This window comes from Puntigrus tetrazona, chromosome 3, assembly GCF_018831695.1.
Source record: "Puntigrus tetrazona isolate hp1 chromosome 3, ASM1883169v1, whole genome shotgun sequence".
Taxonomy (NCBI): domain Eukaryota; kingdom Metazoa; phylum Chordata; class Actinopteri; order Cypriniformes; family Cyprinidae; genus Puntigrus; species Puntigrus tetrazona.
Window position 1 is genome coordinate 10,422,419 of NC_056701.1, and position 18,972 is coordinate 10,441,390.

General features: G+C 38.9%; 1 protein-coding gene across 1 annotated transcript in view; it reads left to right on the forward strand.

Moving 5' to 3' along the window:
* Window positions 1-327: 327 nt before the first annotated feature.
* The window catches only part of cacna1ia (calcium voltage-gated channel subunit alpha1 Ia), a 148,482-nt gene continuing 129,837 nt past the window's right edge, over window positions 328-18,972 (forward strand). The window contains 1 exon segment of the mRNA XM_043235654.1: window positions 328-1,270. The gene's annotated coding sequence lies outside the window, so the exon portion shown is untranslated.

The following is an 18,972-nucleotide window of genomic DNA, read 5'->3' on the forward strand; positions in this document are numbered from 1 at the left end:
TAAATAATAAAAAAATGGATAACAACCCATTTTATGTGCTACCTGCGCCGCGCTCAACACTCTGCGTTCGTTTCGCACGTGCATATAAGACGTTCTCGCCCGCGAAAATGTCACCACGGCGCGCCACAACAACACTTCACCGCGCGTTTAAAGATTCGCCAAACGCGTATCCCCCGCACGCCGTCACATTGTTTTGTGGTAATAGTGTTTCTTCTGCACATTTTCTCCCCTTAGATTCTTTTAGATATGGCAGCGGCACAGGAGAAAAGGGGAGTTGCCGGTACACAGTGCTCGAGAGCAAATCATTCATGTATGTGCACCGAACATGCCCCATCTCGTGAGACGCAGGTGAAAAGGACTCTGAACTCGCCAGCGTCAGGCGCGTCAGTGCGCGCGTGCATCCGCGTCGCTCAGTTGGAGTTCTTCTCCGCAGTTCAGCGAGCGTGAGGCAATGCGAATTCACCTGCTGGAGCACTGCGATCGCGCCGCGGGGCTGCCGAAGTTGATAGTTGAATAGTAAAATATGAGTTTCGACCCCATAACGTTTGGAATTAAGGACACTCGGCGTTTTGTGTGGATTATCGAGCGTGCAGATAAATGAGAAACGTCCCCGAGCGATTGAAGCGAGAACACTAAAGGAAAGCGATGCAACTCGCTCCCCTTCCTCCAAACCTCGCGACGAAACCGGTTTTTCTTTTTGCTTTGGGAATATATGCGCAGTGTGGAAAAGGATTTGGGAAGATTTCTGCACCCTTGGGAAGGAAAATCCAATTTCGATTAAGTGAGAGGAAGGACCAGTGAGTCGAAATAGCAGACGGGGGTAATTCACACGGCCAGACCGCTGAATCCCATTTCCCTTCTAGACGAATCGGTTGCATTCTCGTGTCAAACTTGAGGAGTAGACACCATCGGAAAAATGGAAAGAACATCAGCGGATAACGGCGATGACTTGGATTTTCGGGATGTGGGAGTACAGATTTGATTTCTTGTTCTAAATGAACAAATCGATTGTTAAAATACGCAAAAGACTCAGAGTTAGCGCTGAGTTTTGGCTCGTAATGTAATTGGCTGAAGACAAGTCATTTTGTGGACGGTTAAGCAGAGGTTATGTAATGCGAGAACTGAGAATGACATTTCCTTGTCACAGAGCTGCGAGCTGGAATTTTGCTTCGATTTGATTAGACGCTTTTTTTCGTACAGGATCTTTTTTCGGAAATCAACGTCGCTCCTTTTTAGTGCCCTGCGGCACGCAATTTTGATGTCAGAGGAGGTAAGGCAACTCCTTATTGCAGTTAATGTCTCGCGTCTCCATCCCGTTATTATATACACACACACGGTCTTTTGCTCATATTCAATATCTCTGGCGCTGCAGAAGTACACCCCGACGGTAGTTTTTTTTTTTTTGTTTCTTCGGGTGAAACGCTTGTTCGTTGTGTATCATCTTGTCTCAATTCCGTTGCAGAAGTAACGCGGAGCGCTTTTGCTTCTAATTAGACGAACGGCGAACCCGTCTCGTTTAACCGATTAAACGTTTTGGGGTCGATTCAAGTCAAGAATACGACGCGAGGGCACTCGCGTGGTTGCAGTCATGCCTTTCTGTGGTCTTACAGAAACTTGTAAGATAAAGAAAAGTACCTGCCTGGACAAAACAGCGAGACTCCGGCGTTTAATTACGTGAGGCGCGTTGTTAAACGGACCGCCACGTTTGAGCGCAACAGTTAGAATGAAAAAAAAAATAAAATCTCACGCAGTGCTAATTTAACAACTTGCTTGATCTTTGTGACGAGACTGCGGAGACACGTTTTTTTATTGTTGACGCAGGTGTGAGAGCAGAAATGTTCTCAGTATTTTTGTAGCTTTTGTAACAAGTTAAAAAGCGATGCAACAGCGCCTGTGAGCTTCACGCTTTGGCTCAGATCGTGCTCGGCGCTGACCTGTAGGCCACCTGTCAGACAGAAGCTGAACTGTCACGAATCTGCTCGTTAACAAACGTTCCAGGACCATATATATATATATATATATATATATATATATATATATATATATATATATATATATATATATATATATATATATATATATATATATATATATATCTTCTGCTTACAGACCAAACATTTATCAAGCTGCATCATGTCCGGTGACACTGACATCTCAGCTGTTGTGACATAAGCCGTTTCACAACTGCACTATCACAAATTCTATTTCTATTCTTTTTCCTTTTTTTTTTTTACTTAACACTATTATAGTATTCTTTTTGGAAGCCAGTTGACTTATTAAAGGGGTCTTCCCACAATTTGCATTAGCAATCACATTTGTTTGATTTTATTAAAAAAAAGTTACTTTTCAGAGTTTGATAACAATTAGATTCGACAGCCTGTTTTATTTAACCTTTTCTGTTTTGTTTTGTTGGATCATTTCTGGATCGTTGACTCTGGAAGTCACGTGATTTGATTATACCACCAGTGCTTTTTTACAGTAACAAACAGATAGGTCTGTATTTTTATTATTCATTACATACATACAGTACAGGTCTGTTAAATATCCAATCACTAAAATGGCTTCTCTTCTTGTCTTTTTTTTTCTTTTCTTTTTTTTTTTACATTTTTGTCAGCTTCCAGTTTATTTCCCCTAAATTTAACAATTTGTTATTTCACGGTGGCTGTCATGTATTGAAATGTGGCTGTCACAGGGTTGATGGCTCTGAATCAATCGCTATATTTTGTAAGACTGTTTGTAGCTACATATGAACAGATAACATAGAAACATTGTCTTATTTCCAAATGATCAATGGCCCATAAATTAATATTGCAGTAATATTTCATCAGTGGACACCAAGACTACAACACAGAATCCCAACATAGTTGCCATCGCTCTCTAGCAATGATTTATGTATAAAATCATGGCTTAGGCAGATTTGGTTATACACACAGAGCCAGATTACTTATTAAAAAGCTGCATCCCCACCAGTCCTTGAATTAAATTTTACTCAGTGCTGACAATATATTAAATACATGCCATGTGGTGGGTTATAGGATTTGTGCATGCGTGGATCACGGGACACAATGAGGAAGACCGTCAGATACTGTGCCAGACACGGATGTTGAAATGGGTTGTTGAGCGTGTAGTGTGGCTTAGAGTTTGCAGAGTGAGCTGCAGATACCATATAAGAGAGAACAAAAGAGCGTGTGATAATCTAGCAGCCAATAAGGACTGGCAGAGGCAAGACGAGAGGGAGGGAATGAGGAGGACCTGCTTGAGTGCTCTTCACTTTGTAAAGTCTGCCCTCGCTGCACACAAATATACACACGTGTATGCTCACTGCAGGGTCTTTTACTTCAGTCAGGTGCTCTTCAGCTCTCTCAAAGAAAGTGACTCCGGACAAGTCACTGCTCCAGAATCCAGCAAGCCCCAAACCTCACAACACTGCAGAATTCCCTCAGGGCCGCGTAGTTGTTGTTATTATTACACAAAGCACATCCTGTATTAACCAGAAGAGATGTCTAGTGTTTAAGATGGATTAATACCCCATTTCTGGTCAGTGGGCTGCTACGCCTGGCACGTTGGAGTCTGAATTCCCCAGCGACACAAAATTCATAAAAGCACCGTTTCAGCACCGCCGCCGCTCCGTGTCGCGTTGTTGCTGAGGGTTTAATAACCGAGTGAAACTCCCGAGGATCTTTAGAACTCATTAGCTGTTCATGACTATAAAAGGCTTGTCTAGTAAGGCTGGTTGTGTTTGTTGTCGAGTCGTCGGGATGCGTGCGGCCACACTATCAATGCCGCTGTCTGTCTGCGCTCACAACTGCTGCAAATTCAGCACTGCCTCTGGGGTGAATGAGCTGCATTACGGAAACTGTGAAACCAAGTCCAGACAGATTTATTTTGTTTGCGTGTGTTTTGAACATTTCAAAGGCAATAGAGAAAGAATCTGCCATTTGCATAACTGTTGGAGGGTTAGAGGGTTTAACATGAGAGAGAAGCAGAAGAGCATAATTAATCTGTATTATTTTAAAATTGAGTATTTATTGTATGTAATGGGATTTGTCATGGTTGGATGATCAAACAAACAGTAACACTTTACAATAAGGTGTGATTTGTGAACATTAGTTAACGTATTAACTAACGTGAACTAACAATGATCAACACAAATATATTACATGTACTGATCTTCTTTTAATGTTAGTTAATGAAAATACAGTCGTTCATTGATTGTTAATTCACAGTGCATTAAAATGCTAACAAGCGCAGCTTTTTAAGCAGTGCATTAGTAAATTGCGAAAATTAACATGAACTAAGATTAATACATAAACCTAATTGTGAAGTTACCAAACAAACAAAACATAATTTGCTGATATCTTGTATTGTAGTAAGTAAGCTGATATTACACCAACATCTGAGACAGGTTACATTTTACTAATCTCAATTCCCAATTACAATACCACAGGAAAAAAAAACACAAATGTAACATAATAGGGAGGGAAAGCTCAAACGTTGTTAAAACCAAGTGAATAATCAGTAAAAATAAGAAAGTAACTAATTAAAACCAATAACGTGAGTAAATAAACAGAACCAAGATTAAACAATGCTTTAGGTGTGAGTGTGTTCAGGTACAGAAATCGAATAATCAAATGGAAAATAAATTCTAAATTGTAATAAAAACCCTTCACTTAAGACATAACCAGTATACATGGCAAGAAAGGCATTTTGAAACCTTTTTTTTGTATTTGTACATAAAGAAGCTCCGTTTGAACATTGCTAGGGATATTATTTGCATCTTTTTGCATCTAATGCTTTACAATCATTTAAATGTTCAAATTAGTAAGTTGTATTTGTCGATTTAAGTTGCAAAAGAGAACTTGATTGTTGTTTGCGCGTTGTCAGATTTTCGGCTCTGTGTATGCACACAAGACACTGATCACATCTTCATGCATGTGAAAGCTTTAAAATCACTTAAATGCCTAGATTGGCTAAGCTTGAAAACACCTACAAATGATAATCCTCTATGATGATGCAGTGACAAATCTATAATCTTTTTTTTTAAAAGGTATTTAATAATTGTACTTCCGACAATTGCCGCTTTTATCTTTTTGCAGTTGTTAACTTTCCGTATGAAATAATGAGACTGTGATCTTAGTTCGGAATATAAAGCGCAGCCTAGAAAGCAGTCTGCCTCTCTCTTCTCGCGTCTCTGCTGTGATGGTAGGGGATTAGTGCTGTGTTTAGCTGCAAAATCTGTGAACCAAATCACACCCTTCTCTTTCTTAACTGCTCCTAATTGATCGAATTAGGAGGCAGCAAATGTGAAATATTCCTCATGGCCACCAGCTGTTTACTCTGGAAAGAAGACGGCACTCTGCGCATACAGAGCAGCTGCAGGTGCTACTAGAGGACCTCAGTGAGAGCACACCGACATCATCTGCCCTCGTCCAACTGCAGGGGCACAAGATCCCTAGTTGCCTTCTCGCCATTCAATTTTTCGCCAGTTGGCCGTTGCATATTCACATAATTGTGAGAAAGCTATTGTAAGGGGATTTAAAATGGTCAGATCTGTGTTTCCTGAAACTCGCTGGTTCTCATTTTGAAATTATATAAAATATCCAGGGTTAGATTCAGTTTGCAGATTCAGTTTGCAATTCCTGGACATAATGTATGTTACAAAGCGAAAGCAAAACCTAAACACAGGTTTGTTGCGTTCTGGCTTTATTTAAAAGCAACACTTATTTTATAAAGAACACCACGTTTTCGTATAAAACACTAATAAACCCCTGCATAAAGTGAATAATCCATTGTGGATCCATCGATATCAACCAATTCAGCACCACCACCATGGACAGCACCCGGAAATGTTGTATGTAAGCAGGACTTTTAATTAAGCAGCCTTAAAAAAGGTATAGTTCACACACCTAGAACAGGTACACCTTTAGTTAAGGCACACCTTTAGAGTCTTCGTAGCGTGTTAAGAGACAGCGTTATCGGGAAATGCAGCCCAGATTTAATTGCTGAAAATTGCTGAAATCGTTTTCAATTAGAGCTGGTGATTTGGAAGAGTTCATAGGTGGAGTTCGCTATGTGACAGAGTTATGCAAATGAGCAGTGATGTGATGTTGAGACTGCCAATAGCAGTGCAGACATTTGATCGTACGTGCGCTGTCTCCTGTGCCACAATGCAGTGAGTTTAGGTAAGATGGCGGAGACCTTACTGTGAGTGATTTGACTGTTCTATATGATTCGTCTCTGCCCACATGTAGCAATATTTTTTAGAGTTGTGTGGAAAATGGTTGACAGCATTCTAAATGGCCTGTGTTCATACATTGATAACCGTTCATCATTCTTATGAAATGTTCTATTCACTCTTGTAGTTTATATACAGAATCTTTCCTTTGCAGAATGTTAATATTAGCAGTCCTTTATAAGCCCATTGATTTAAAAAAATAAAATTATGTCTTATATTTACTTAAGAGTAAATGAACTACAGTCAAACATGTTATTTACCATTTTATTTCTCCTCTGCTTTTTGCCATGGAGGTTTGTCTTCTTTATCACTTTATGAAATAGCTTGTAGCAAGAATGCATGTAATAGAGAAATAATCCAAAAGAATTTGTTACACTGGACATTATTTTGTTTGTGCGTGTAATAAGAAGCTGTGATGCAACTTTTTTGTGGTCACTGTGATTGTCCTGGGGTTATAATTGTGGCAAGGAAAAGTAAATGTGGAAATATGATAGAAATATGATAAAATAGAAATATGATAAATAGAAATAGAAATATGATAAACTCGTGCTGAAACCCAAATTTCTGTGGTAATAAGTATGTAATAAGCACATGTAGTGGTGTAACAAAATAGGGGTGTCTCACTGAGACATCTATGACAAAACACAGGTATTGCAAACTAGACATGTCATGTTCAGTTCAATCACCTAACAAATGCAAATGGAAATATAAAGCGCCATATATTTAATATTATAGTTCTCTATATGAGAAGAATTCAGACTTCAAGTCATAGAAAGACAAATGTTTTGCTGAAAAATGCACAGTACACATTCTTCCTGCCTAGGGTGAAGTCATGATGTACCTTAACAATAATTTATGGCAAATATAATGTGATTTAATGAAAAATGTCCTGAAACGTAGCTGGAACCTGCCAGTGAAGATAATGCGTTCCAATTTTAAAGGTGCTGCACTGTCCATTTTGTGACCCCCCTTTAGTAGGTGGCAATATTGTACCTTAACTCTGGTTGGCACTCATCATAAAACAGAAAGACAATGACAGTAGATACAGTGTGTAGCTACTACTGCTGGTGAAAGAAATCTGACGAAAAGACAAAAAGGAGAGACACTATGGTGTTTTTGAACAAAGATTATAGTAAATCAGATTATAGTAAATCAGTCCAGAACAATCACCTTTAGTTTTCAATCCTGATTTTGGCATATTTAAGAAGCTCTGAGATGATCTTAAAGGTCTAGAAGCAAGAAGATGTTGTAACAAGCTGGTCCATGTATACCTTTCAACCTTTGCACTCTAAAATCAACAGAAACCAGTACAGAGAAGCTAGTCCCGGAGAGCCCTTTTAATAAAAAAACAGTATGCTGGGAAGGTATGTTTTGAAACATGGTAGCTGGTTTTAGCTGGTCCTTAGTTGGTCATGACCTTGTTTAAGCTGGTCTTGAGCTGGGCGTCTAGCTCCTGCTCAGGACCAGCTCATAACCACCTTATAATTAGCTCAGGACCAACAAAGTACCAGCTTAAACCAGTTCAAACCAGCCACCACGCTTAAGAACATACCTAACATTTCTTTTTTTTTCAAAAGGGAGATACTGGTGCATTTCCTTTTTTTTCGGCTGCTGCATTTTGCACCAACTGCATCCATTAAAAGCAAGTTCTCAGACAGACCCAGATGTAAAGAATTACAACAATCCAGTAAGGATGAAATAAACAGAAAAGTAAAGAAGCATTTGACTGACAGCATTATTTATTTATTACTGCATTTCTGTAAAGGTAGCAACGATATCATTCTTGTGATTTCTTTTGGCCACAATAATCATGTGGTGAAAATCTGATATTGTGACAGCCCTAAGTGCGCAGTTACCATTTCATGTCCCTGACCATTTTTTTTATAACAATGTGACGCCCCTGGCTGTTGTCAATCTCTCGTCTTTTCTCTTCCCGTCTGGCCCTTAGTGCTATAAACTCTTATTGCTATGTCTGTGCAGAGAAAATCTCCGCTTTATAGAAAAGTCAGAGCCAAACACCCAGAAACACTGACAGAGGAACAGCACAGAAATGTGAAGTGCTCTGAGTGATCCGCTCTGCTGAACTTGCTGACCGGCAGCTGTATTCCCTCCCGGCTGGGGTTAATTAGATCCCCCCTCTTTAATTTCACCCTGTTAATGGGCCTCTGAGGGGGCAGAAAACGCCCGGCCTCCTGTTCACCTGCTTTATGAGCCCAACAGGTCTGCTCGTGTTGATTGTGGTCGGCGCAGCGACTTCACTCTATGCATTGGTAATTTAATTGTGGCTGGCGTCTTCATGCTCTGTTTTCTGAATCAATCTCAGCTATTGTAATCCAGATTCAATTAGAGACACGTGTGGAGACGGTGGCGCGTAGAGGGGCTCAGAGCGTGTGTGTACACATATGTGTATGTGTGGGAGGGATTAGGAGGGCATTTGTTTGTTTTCCATGGCTGTTTGTTTTGGTGGCTTCGGTAAGGAGTTGTGAGTTTCCCCTGCGGCTTCGACTGGTGTGATAAATGTAAAGAAATTACGCTTTATTGTCCTCTGTAGGCTCACAGACATTCCCCTAGAGGAATAATTCTCCTATGTGTCATTCCAATGGGTTTGAGAGCGAGAGACTTCAGGAATGCGTTATCTTTATGAAGTGAACAAAAGTATTCAGTATCTGCTGAGTTCAAGACTTCTTTCTGCACACGACCTCTATTTTACTCTTTCTCCCTCTTTTGTTTACTACTTTCTCTCTTTTTAATTCAGTTATGTCCCATGTGTGCTGGTCGATAAGGCATAGCCTCTTAATGCATGCAGGCATTAGTGTAGCCGACCGAGAGACGGGGTCATATTGGATCACTTACTTATCTAAAATCAAAGTTCTGCTTTTGCTTTTATCTCTGTCTTTATGAAACCAATCTGTTGTCAAAACTTTATCATCATAAACGTCGGAGCTATTGGTGTATCTAATGCACCCTGTCTGAAAAACGCTTATCGATCATGTTGAGCTACGTCTTGAGGTTTGAAAGGCCATTGATTTTTAACATTGTGGGAAAAAACCGTTTCTGTTAAACATACTGAATCAATGAAAAGCATATCACTGAAAAGTAGTGGTTTTAAGCCTAAAAACACTGGCACACCTGCATTCAGCAGTTGTTGCAATCAAACATCAAAGAGAGATATAAATACGTGACAATTGTAAGCAGTTTAACAGTGATACACCAAAATGATCGACTAATAAACTTACCGAAAGCTTTCGTATTAGCTAAATAATAATTTCACATTCAATTTCTGTAACTGAATTTGGGTAATTAGGGAATTCGGCTCAGTATGAAGTCCAGGTTGTCGTGTTCGCGGTTGATGAATTTCAACCAATCAATGCAAACATGTCACCTGTTGTAGCTTATCTACATTGTGTGTGTGAAACAGACATTGAAACGGTCAAAACATGTCATCAACCGAAACATTTTGGTTAATAAACTTGGGCCTCTAAAATGTTGTTTCCATATCTATTTGATTGCCTATATTTTGGTGTATCAATATAATTAAACTAATTTAACTTAAGTTTCAAGTTACATACGTTTCCAGAGGTTTCCTGACGTACCATTGCCGCAGTGTGTCTTGCAAGCTGGGGACTATTTTCAACAAGCGCTGCGTGATATAATTGCGTACAGAAGCAAACTTTCTTGATTATCATGTTGGAATGAGAGTATAGTTTCTAATCCTAGTCTAGAAAATCGCAATTTACTACAGAATATAACTACGGAAGAGTTATAAATAGGAAAAATATCAAAACTCTTTGGTTATTTTTGAATGCGATGCTTATTGGTCTAATTGGATTCAATGACCTATGCTAAGCTATGCTAAAAGTGCTATCGCCGGACCCAGAGATTGGCTGAATGGATTCAAAAACGGTAAAACTCAACTTATTAACTCTGGGGGAGTTGGAGAATCAGCCTGTTTCCAAAAAAAGTGGAGTATTAGTGCAGAAAACTGTTCATTTATGACAGCGTTCTTTTCACATCATTGGAAAGATGCTTATGTGACATTTAGATTAACAGCGTTATATGGTTCTGCTGTTTTTCCTTTTTCCTCCTCGATTTCATGTAGACATCCCACTTTTGTATACATTTGTCTTGTTTGGTAAAAAAACAAATCTGTTCACACTGTTAGCCAACATTATTTGAAAACATTGTGACAGCACTGAAATGATTAGGTCATCTATCTCTCCAAGGGATTAGGCTGTGAAATGTGTGCATGCTGAAGGTTTATCATTGAGGGATACGGTTTACCCCATTCTGCCTCGACTGCTTCAGTTTCTCAGTGTCTAACTCTCCCTGCCAACACTTACCATCTGTCCCCACTCAGCTGGGGAGCATCCAGCTCAGCTGTCCTGAGAGCGAGAGAGAGGGAAAGTGAAACAATGCGTGTGTATGATAAAGAGGGAGAAGTACGATGTTCATACGACAAATTCTTTGTCACTCTTTTTCTCATGTTGGTCCAATGTCTCGCAATTGCTGTAAGACTGTATCGTACAAAGAGGCCTTTGTGTTCTCTAGTGTTCCTAATTTGTTCTCTTGATGTTGTGCCAGATGTAACTTAGCAAACTGTGGCTGTGTAGTCCTTCAACCATGGTTATCCTGATATAAATGTCACTTTTTCATTTTAAGAAGAGCATTCTGTTAAGTCTAAGTGACGCCAACTTTATCATAACCTTTTCTTCCAAGATTTACTCTAATGAGATGCCAGTGGCTCCCAAAGCAGGTTTTTGTCTTGGACTAACGTCAGCATGTAACAGCATCCCTGGCGAGATCTAGAGGGGTCTTGAGAAGAAACGATGCAGGGTTCGCCCACCTCCCCTCGTCTTTTTGAGGGACAAGACACCCACAGGGCGCAGTTAGTCGTGTGAATCGCCACAAGTGATTAGGGAAACCGTCTAATATGCCTTCATCTCAGGGCATTCATGGTTAAATAGACCATGTTAAGTATTGCTATTTTTACAGTCCCCTTAGGGATAAGGCACCCATGAATACAAGGGAAACATTCACCCCGCCTCTTTCCACCTCATTTCTTTGTCTCAGTTGCTCTCTCTCTAGTTCCCTTGGTCACGCAGTAATAGGGACGGTTTACACAGGACGTGTTCTTGCATCCCTCTGTGCTGTTTCTTACTTGTTTTTCGATGTAAATGTGCTAGACGGTAGGGCTGCATGATTCTCACTAATCGTAATAATGAAGTAATTTAATATAAATATATTTTATAAATATATTTCAATTATATACATTACTGTATATAACATTCAGTTCAAATTTATGAGACATGCGCATGCAATATTATTTGTTATGCATCCAGAATGAGATGAGAATGGTTCTCAATTGCTTTATAATTTAATTTCACACATCTCATTACACATATTGTTTTATTTATCAGTATCATAATGGGAGTTTCCTAGCTTTGCTGCATAGCACATTTTTATTAGCAACATATATTTGGTGTTACACTGAAATCATTTACCTTTGCATTCACAACATGTATCTTATATTGTATGTTTAAAATAGGTTAAGCCCATTGGCCCATTAATACAACTCTAATGACCATGGGCGATACATTTGTTACAGTAATGTTAAATAATTGTTGACATTAAATATTATAAATTACACTGTTCATTGTTAGTTCATATAGATGTTGGTTCGTTAAATAATGCAGTAGAAGTATTTTCATTGTTTATTGTTAACAAACGGAGCCTTGTAAACGTGTTACCACAAGAAGCACATTAAAAGAATAGTTAACCAAAAATGAAAACTGTGTCATTAATCACTCGCTTTAAGATATTTTTGATCAAATCTAAAAGAGCCCTCTAAACCCAGGCAGCAACACAACTACCACGTTCACCGTCCCCATGGAAGGTAGCAAAGACATTATTAAAAAAGTCCATGTGACATCAGTGGTTTAACCGTAATGTTACGAAGCTACAAGAATGCTATTTATGTGCAAAGAAAACAAAATAGTCTCTGACACATGTTCGTGACAGTCATTTTAATGCACACAAGAAGTGTTCTTATAACTGCATAACATTACAGTCAAACCATGGATGTCACGTGGACTATTTTAACAATGTCCTTACTAACTTTTTGGGTCAGTTGCGTCTGTGGAGGGTCAGAAAGCTCTCGGATTTAATAGAAAAAAACTTAATTTCTGCTCCAAAGATGAAGGTGTTACATGTTTGGAGTGATATAAGGTGAGTTACCAATGACACAGTTCAATTTTTTTGGATAAAAGAGCATGTGAAAAGCTGTATTAACAACCTTCATTCAGGTAACTAAATAACCTATTGTTTTCTATTTCATTGTGCTGTTTTTAATGCAACACCATGTCCTGTATGAACACCCAGCTTATAACTGTTGTATTGTGACGTAATGCTACAAAACACTGCCGTAACATCGGCGTGTGAGTTCCCCAGCGTTCTCCTCTGTCATTCTCTCCTTACACACAGCTCTCCTTCCACATCAGTCTTCAGCGTCAATATTTACTCAGCAGAAGACTAGACCCCCCCCCCCTCAGACTTCACCCCCCGCATCGCTCAACAACAGCCCAGTCCCACTGGAGAGGCTCAGCGCTGTGTGGGAGTCTGGACCGTACCAAATGCTCTGGGAGAGGGGTGTCTGTAAAACTCAGTGGGATGTTAAAGCATCAGTGCCGGCATAAGAGGCCAGCGTAAAACAATGAGATCACCTTGAAGAGGTGGATGATGTACCTCTGCTTTGTTAACGTGATACGCCCACTTCATCCTAAAGTTGGTTTTGAGCCGAGATACAAGCACCCACAACTTCTGTTCTGTCTCTTTCTCTTCCACATTCTCCTCTTTCCCAAAAGGCCTCTTGGATTTTGCGCTGACAGATATAACCATGCGTTTCTTTAGTGTTTAAGGCTGTTTGTACACAAGAGGCCTGATGCAAGAGATCAGAGGGTTAGATCAATCCATCTTCAAAGCTCAATCTAAATCGATTCATCAGAGACAACACAGCACCTGTTCATCTGAACCGCATCATGAGAGAAATGCTGCATGAAGATGAATGAATCACCTCACTTCAATAAGCATGACGCATTTCAGTCTCATTTAAACATTTGATAGCTAATAAAACAAGCAGAACTTTCATTTCATTTGTAGGCTTAATTAACACTATAAAACTCTTATTGAAGGGGTAGTGCACCCACAGATAAATTCTGTCATTATGTACTCATCCTCATGTCTTCCAAAATGTAAAATCTTCTTTTTCTTCCATGCAACATGAAAATAAGTGTTTTGAAGAATATTTATGCTGCCTTTTTGGGTCCAGGAAGCTGTAAAGTGCACAATAAAAGCATAAAAAAAAAAATAAGAATTAAATAATTTTGTTAGTTCATTTTATCTTTGCATTTAAGTTTAAATATTTATTTTTACATCTGCTCAATTTTTATTTTAATAATGTATTCGTAAATGTGGAACAAACAAAATTATTTTAACATGAGGGAGAGTAAACAAAAAATATTTTCCTTTTATCTTCCTATTATTCCGATCAAATTCAATTAATACTTCAAGTATTAAGGCTACGTTTACAGGACAGCAATATAGTTAACTGAAAAGTATTTCCCTTGCGTTTTTAAAAAGTTTCACATATACACAAGAGCACTTTCAAAAGAATTCACGTTTACACATATCTATGAAAACTCTTGAGCAGCAACAGCACTACCATGTACTCCGCCAATATTGTGTAAGTTTATTCACGCGTGCCGGTAAAACCAAAATGATCTGTGCATGTCTACACCTAATGTGCATCTGTGTGATGTCACCATTTTCATAAAGATTCAAGCATTTCAAAAACTTGCACTTTTAAACCGTTTTCAAATTTCATCTTTTTCAGTCCCAAAAAAGCCACCGTTGTGTAAACGAACAGGCAAAGCGCACAATCGTTTACCGCTTTGAAAACGTTGCCCCTAAGACTAACACGAATGTTGCATTTGCAAATCTTCATTGTTCAAATTGCATCTGTGTCATCAAAAGGTAAACAGAAGCAAGCTCGAATCAATCAGCTTGAAGTTTCATTAATTTAATTGAATTTTACAGTTTTTGTTAAATATCTGAGGCGACATCCTCTTTCTCGCACTCTCTGTGCTGCATGAGAAATTGTTCCCATCCGGAGCTTATTTTTCCAGCACTTTATAGTCTTGCAGGCTGATAAACAGATCTTTAGTGAATTTGAGAGTTCGCCTGCTAGTGAAAACACCTTGGACAAATCACAGACTAATGTTCCCTGAGACCGTACAGGTCCAGAGCTGCAGCTAATCTGCTTGTGTAGGCTTTGCACGACGATGGAACAACATTTCTGTAGGGACACGGACATTAAATATTGATTTAAGTTGGAATTGTTGTAATATGGGAGGGCAAAAAGAGTGCAAAACACAACATTAGCACAGCTATGTAAGAAATCAGTTGCCATGGACAACTGTAAAAAAAAAAAATACATGAACTAGTATACAAAATATTTAATAGGAGATATCGTGATTGACCAATTCGAATGATGTATGCAACAATTTAAAGGGTTTTGAAGCGCTCAGGTTGCTTTCTCTGCACATTCTCATCATCACAATAGGTTGCCAGCATCTCTAAGCCCTTAGATTATACATTCAGTGACTCGTGCTGCTGATGGTGTCACTTGTCAGCGCTGAATGAGAAAATTAAAGGGTACATACACTATAGAATAATGAACGCACTCCAATGAGCAAGTCTATTTTTACACCAATTCTTATCTGATTGTTGTTTTGTGAGGCCTGCAGTCTTTTGCTTACTAGAATGGGGAAATCAGAGAATGTTATGAAGCGAGAAAGAAGAGCATGAGTCATGCCATAGTCAGGAGATAGGGAGGTGGTGTTTCAGCTCCTTGAGTTGCTTGCTCCTGTATGCTTTGCTTTGTCGGAAGGCATGTATAGTTTTACGCCAAATAAATATTTAGATAATATTCTAAATAATAAAAGGTTTGTTTGCTTGCATAGTTACATAGTAATATTTAACTTTTTTTTATTTTTGTTGTTTATTTTTTTCTACTGTATTGCACTTTTTTTTTCAATTTAATTTTAGTTTTTTATATTAATTATCACATAATATTCTTTGATATTCGCAACTTAGTGGATGGTGAAAGTTATGCCGGTATTGGTGTCAACTGCTGACATGGTGTATGGGCATTGTGACGTCCCGACTTTAAAATCTCACCCAGGTGAAGCAGACGGGCAGAAAACAAATAAAAATGCAAATAAATAAAAAAATAAATAAACGAAACAGTTTGAGGTTGAGAGGACACGAGGGAGACATGAGGTGTTTAAGGAAACTATGGAAACGGTTTAGGATGTAACCAAGCGAGAGAGAGATGGGGTAAATGAGAAAGCCTTTGAAGATGAGCAGGTGGGCTTCTGCCTTTGATACATGTAGCTGCTCCTTTTAATTCGGCTCACGCCTCTTATATCTCTCTATCTGTAGACAGAGAGCTGTCTGTGACTCTAGGCTTTAGCTAAAGGCCCTGTAATGATGATCTATTGCTGGAACCTCAGGTCATACCCCATGGTCATGTGTATGCGGATCTGTTCCGGATGCAGCTCTCTCGGGTGCATGTGCACTAGGGAGGGAGAGAGCTTCGTGATATTTCATTGTGCCTGTAAGGGCACAAGTCTCTTGAAGAAACAGCAGGGAGGTTTTCAGGACAAAGGGGATGGAGAAACAGGGGGAAAAGTAGAGAAGGCGAGTTTAGTGGAAAAGATATGTGTGGAGAAATGACTGCAAGTGAGGAAATAACATAAGGCAGGACAAAAGCAAGTTGAAGAGGTTGAGGCAAATGCATTTTGGGTGATGGTAAGGTGAAGTAAAGGTAGTACTCCTAGTAATAGAAATAGTAAATGTTGTTATCATGATATCATAGATTTCGTTCTTGGAGGCAAACATGTTCAATACTGCTGCTAAACTTTAACGATGTCATTTTCCCCGACAGTTTTTGAGTTTAATATGCACATTATTGTTTGGTCTGTGATTTATGCCCAGACACGGAGTCATTTGTTTCATGTTAGTCATTACGTGTTGCTAAACCCCCTGGGTTCTGGCATTTCTCATGTACTCATGTGAAAGCCCGCAATGACTTGACTGGGAGTGTGTCTGTGTGTTTGTCTCTGTGAATGGGTATAAATTCAGCTTTGTGTTGGTTGGCAAGTGTGGGCTTGTTTAAAGGACATTTTAAGGTGGTTTAGTTGATTCAAAAAAGAAAAAGTTATTCCTCGTGTTCCAGGTTTGTGCGATCCTCTGTCTTTCAAGAAAAAAAAGATGAATGTTCACATTTATCTTTTCTAGACAATAAAGTGAAAAGATAATGGATGCAGTCAATCTCCAAAAATGACAAAAAAAACATCATAAAAGCCATCCATACATCTTGTTCATAAAGCCATATCTCATTCTGACTTGACAAGGTTATGAGAACAGGGTGAACCTTTGCTTTTTATATTAGTTGACTGCATCTTTATGTACTATATTTGAATGTATATAAAAAAGTGTTCTCTAAGGACAATAATATTGAATCCAGTCTCTTTTCCAGATTTGTTTCGTCCAATATTCAAAATTGTCAGCAAGGTTTTGTCTGATACCCAGAGCCAAAACAATCTTCTCATATATATATATATATATATATATATATATATATATATATATATATATATATATATATATATATGTATGTATATATATATATATATGTATATATATATATATATATATATATATATATATATATATATATATATATATATATATATATATATAAACCTTTTGTTTGGTAACTGTATAAAATAAAGGCAAGGGATGAGCAAAAGGCAGGAGATAAAAAATGAGCAGGGTTTGAGTATTCTTTGTTGTGTGATTCTATGCTCAGCTTTATGCTCATAATATGATCAGTACAAATTCAAGCAGTGTTATTATACTAAACCAAAAGCAATGAAAACGAAAGTTTCAGAACATTGCTCTGTAATGTTAAAAACCGTGAAATGAAAACATTCAAGACAAAAACAAAAGCTCTGATTTGTGAGGACAAATATGCCTTAAAACCCTCAAATTATACGATTAAGCAAGTTTTGCAATAGGATGGAAAATAAGTACATTTATAATATGAATAATGAAATAATTTGAATTATTTAATGAAATTATTATGATTAAAAAAAATAAGAAAATCAATCTCAGACTTGCTCAGATGTATGCTCACTCTCTTGAATCAACACACACACAAACACACACGCACATTTTTCAATAGTGTGAAATAAGTCTGTTCCTCACCCATCTGACAGTCCTCTCATGCTTTTGTATTTCATGGATAGAAATAAAGGCATAGTTTTCAAGCATCATGCCGATTAAATATTGACATTGCTGTTCCTTAAACCTTATATTTGCTTACACAGAGTGTTTTGTGCTATGTAGCACGGTGCAGACAAATTTCAATACATGAATTTAATCCACGTATAAAACTCACAGATGATGTCCTGTATCAGAGTACTCCTGGTTGACACAAATCAATATCTGAGATTTGCATAGTAGGCAGAAGGCCAGTGCACAGTCCTGCCAAGAGCGGTGCGAGATATTGATGTATCACTGAATAAACAGCCACCGTTCTCACACACGGACTGAACTACAGCAACCTCACCGACTGCATGTGATTTGCTAGTTCAGATCGCGTCCTTTAGATTAAAACGCTTCCTCATTTCCCTGCTGCATCACCTGTCGTGGTGTGTGTGCGCACGCGTTACAATGCCTCAAAGGCAGATAAACATGCTGGATAATGTCATTGAGGATCTGAACCACCACACTTTGCAGATTCCCGAAGGACTTTGAGGTTTTACTGCATCGTAAAATACTTAAATGCGAGTCGATGCGTATTTGCCACAAGCCGTTTTTTAGATCCAGCGTCATTCTGTCTCTTACTCTTTCTAATGTGTGGGTGTAGGGCGCTTGCATGAATCAGTGTGTATGTGTGGGGGGGGGGATTTTTCGTGGAGCGTTTTGAAAAGACTGGAAGAACATTTCACAGAACGTTTCCAGGATCTGGACGATGGCATCCCACTTCCACCTGACCTTCAAATGAGAATTATTATGCCATTTTAACTCCTAAAGGACTGGTAAAGATACGGTTGAGCGAGAGAAAATAGATGGGAGAGCAAGCGAGGTAGAATATTTAAACAAAGGACTATTGTGGGGTCTATAGATCAGCGTGAACTGCTGAATAATGCCCATTTAGGCAACAGTTTAGCTGTTGGCTTCTGTAAGACAGAGGAAGTGGCTGGATAGAAGAAAGAGAGATTAGTCAGATCCTCAGGCAGGGATGTAAATGCTGACAAATACAGATTTCACCTGGCATCTCCGCTAGCCTACCATCTCCAGGCCCCTGACTCAGACAAGTTTCAGGGAGAGACGGCCATCGGCCAAAGCCGTCCTGCAATGTTCCTTCATTAATCTACTCGCTGTTTGTAGCCTAATTGTCTGGACAGCTGAAAGGCTTACTGCAGCGCCAAACACGACTCTCCTCCTCTGCCCGGCCTGCACTGCAATGCTGAGGTTCAGCTTACTGCTGAGACGAGAGAGAGACTATTAATTATCTTTGACTTTTATCAGTGTTAAAAAAAAACGTTCTCCTTTCCCAACTTAATTTGCAGAGACAGCTGTACGTAATGGGGCGTTCACACTGACAGAGA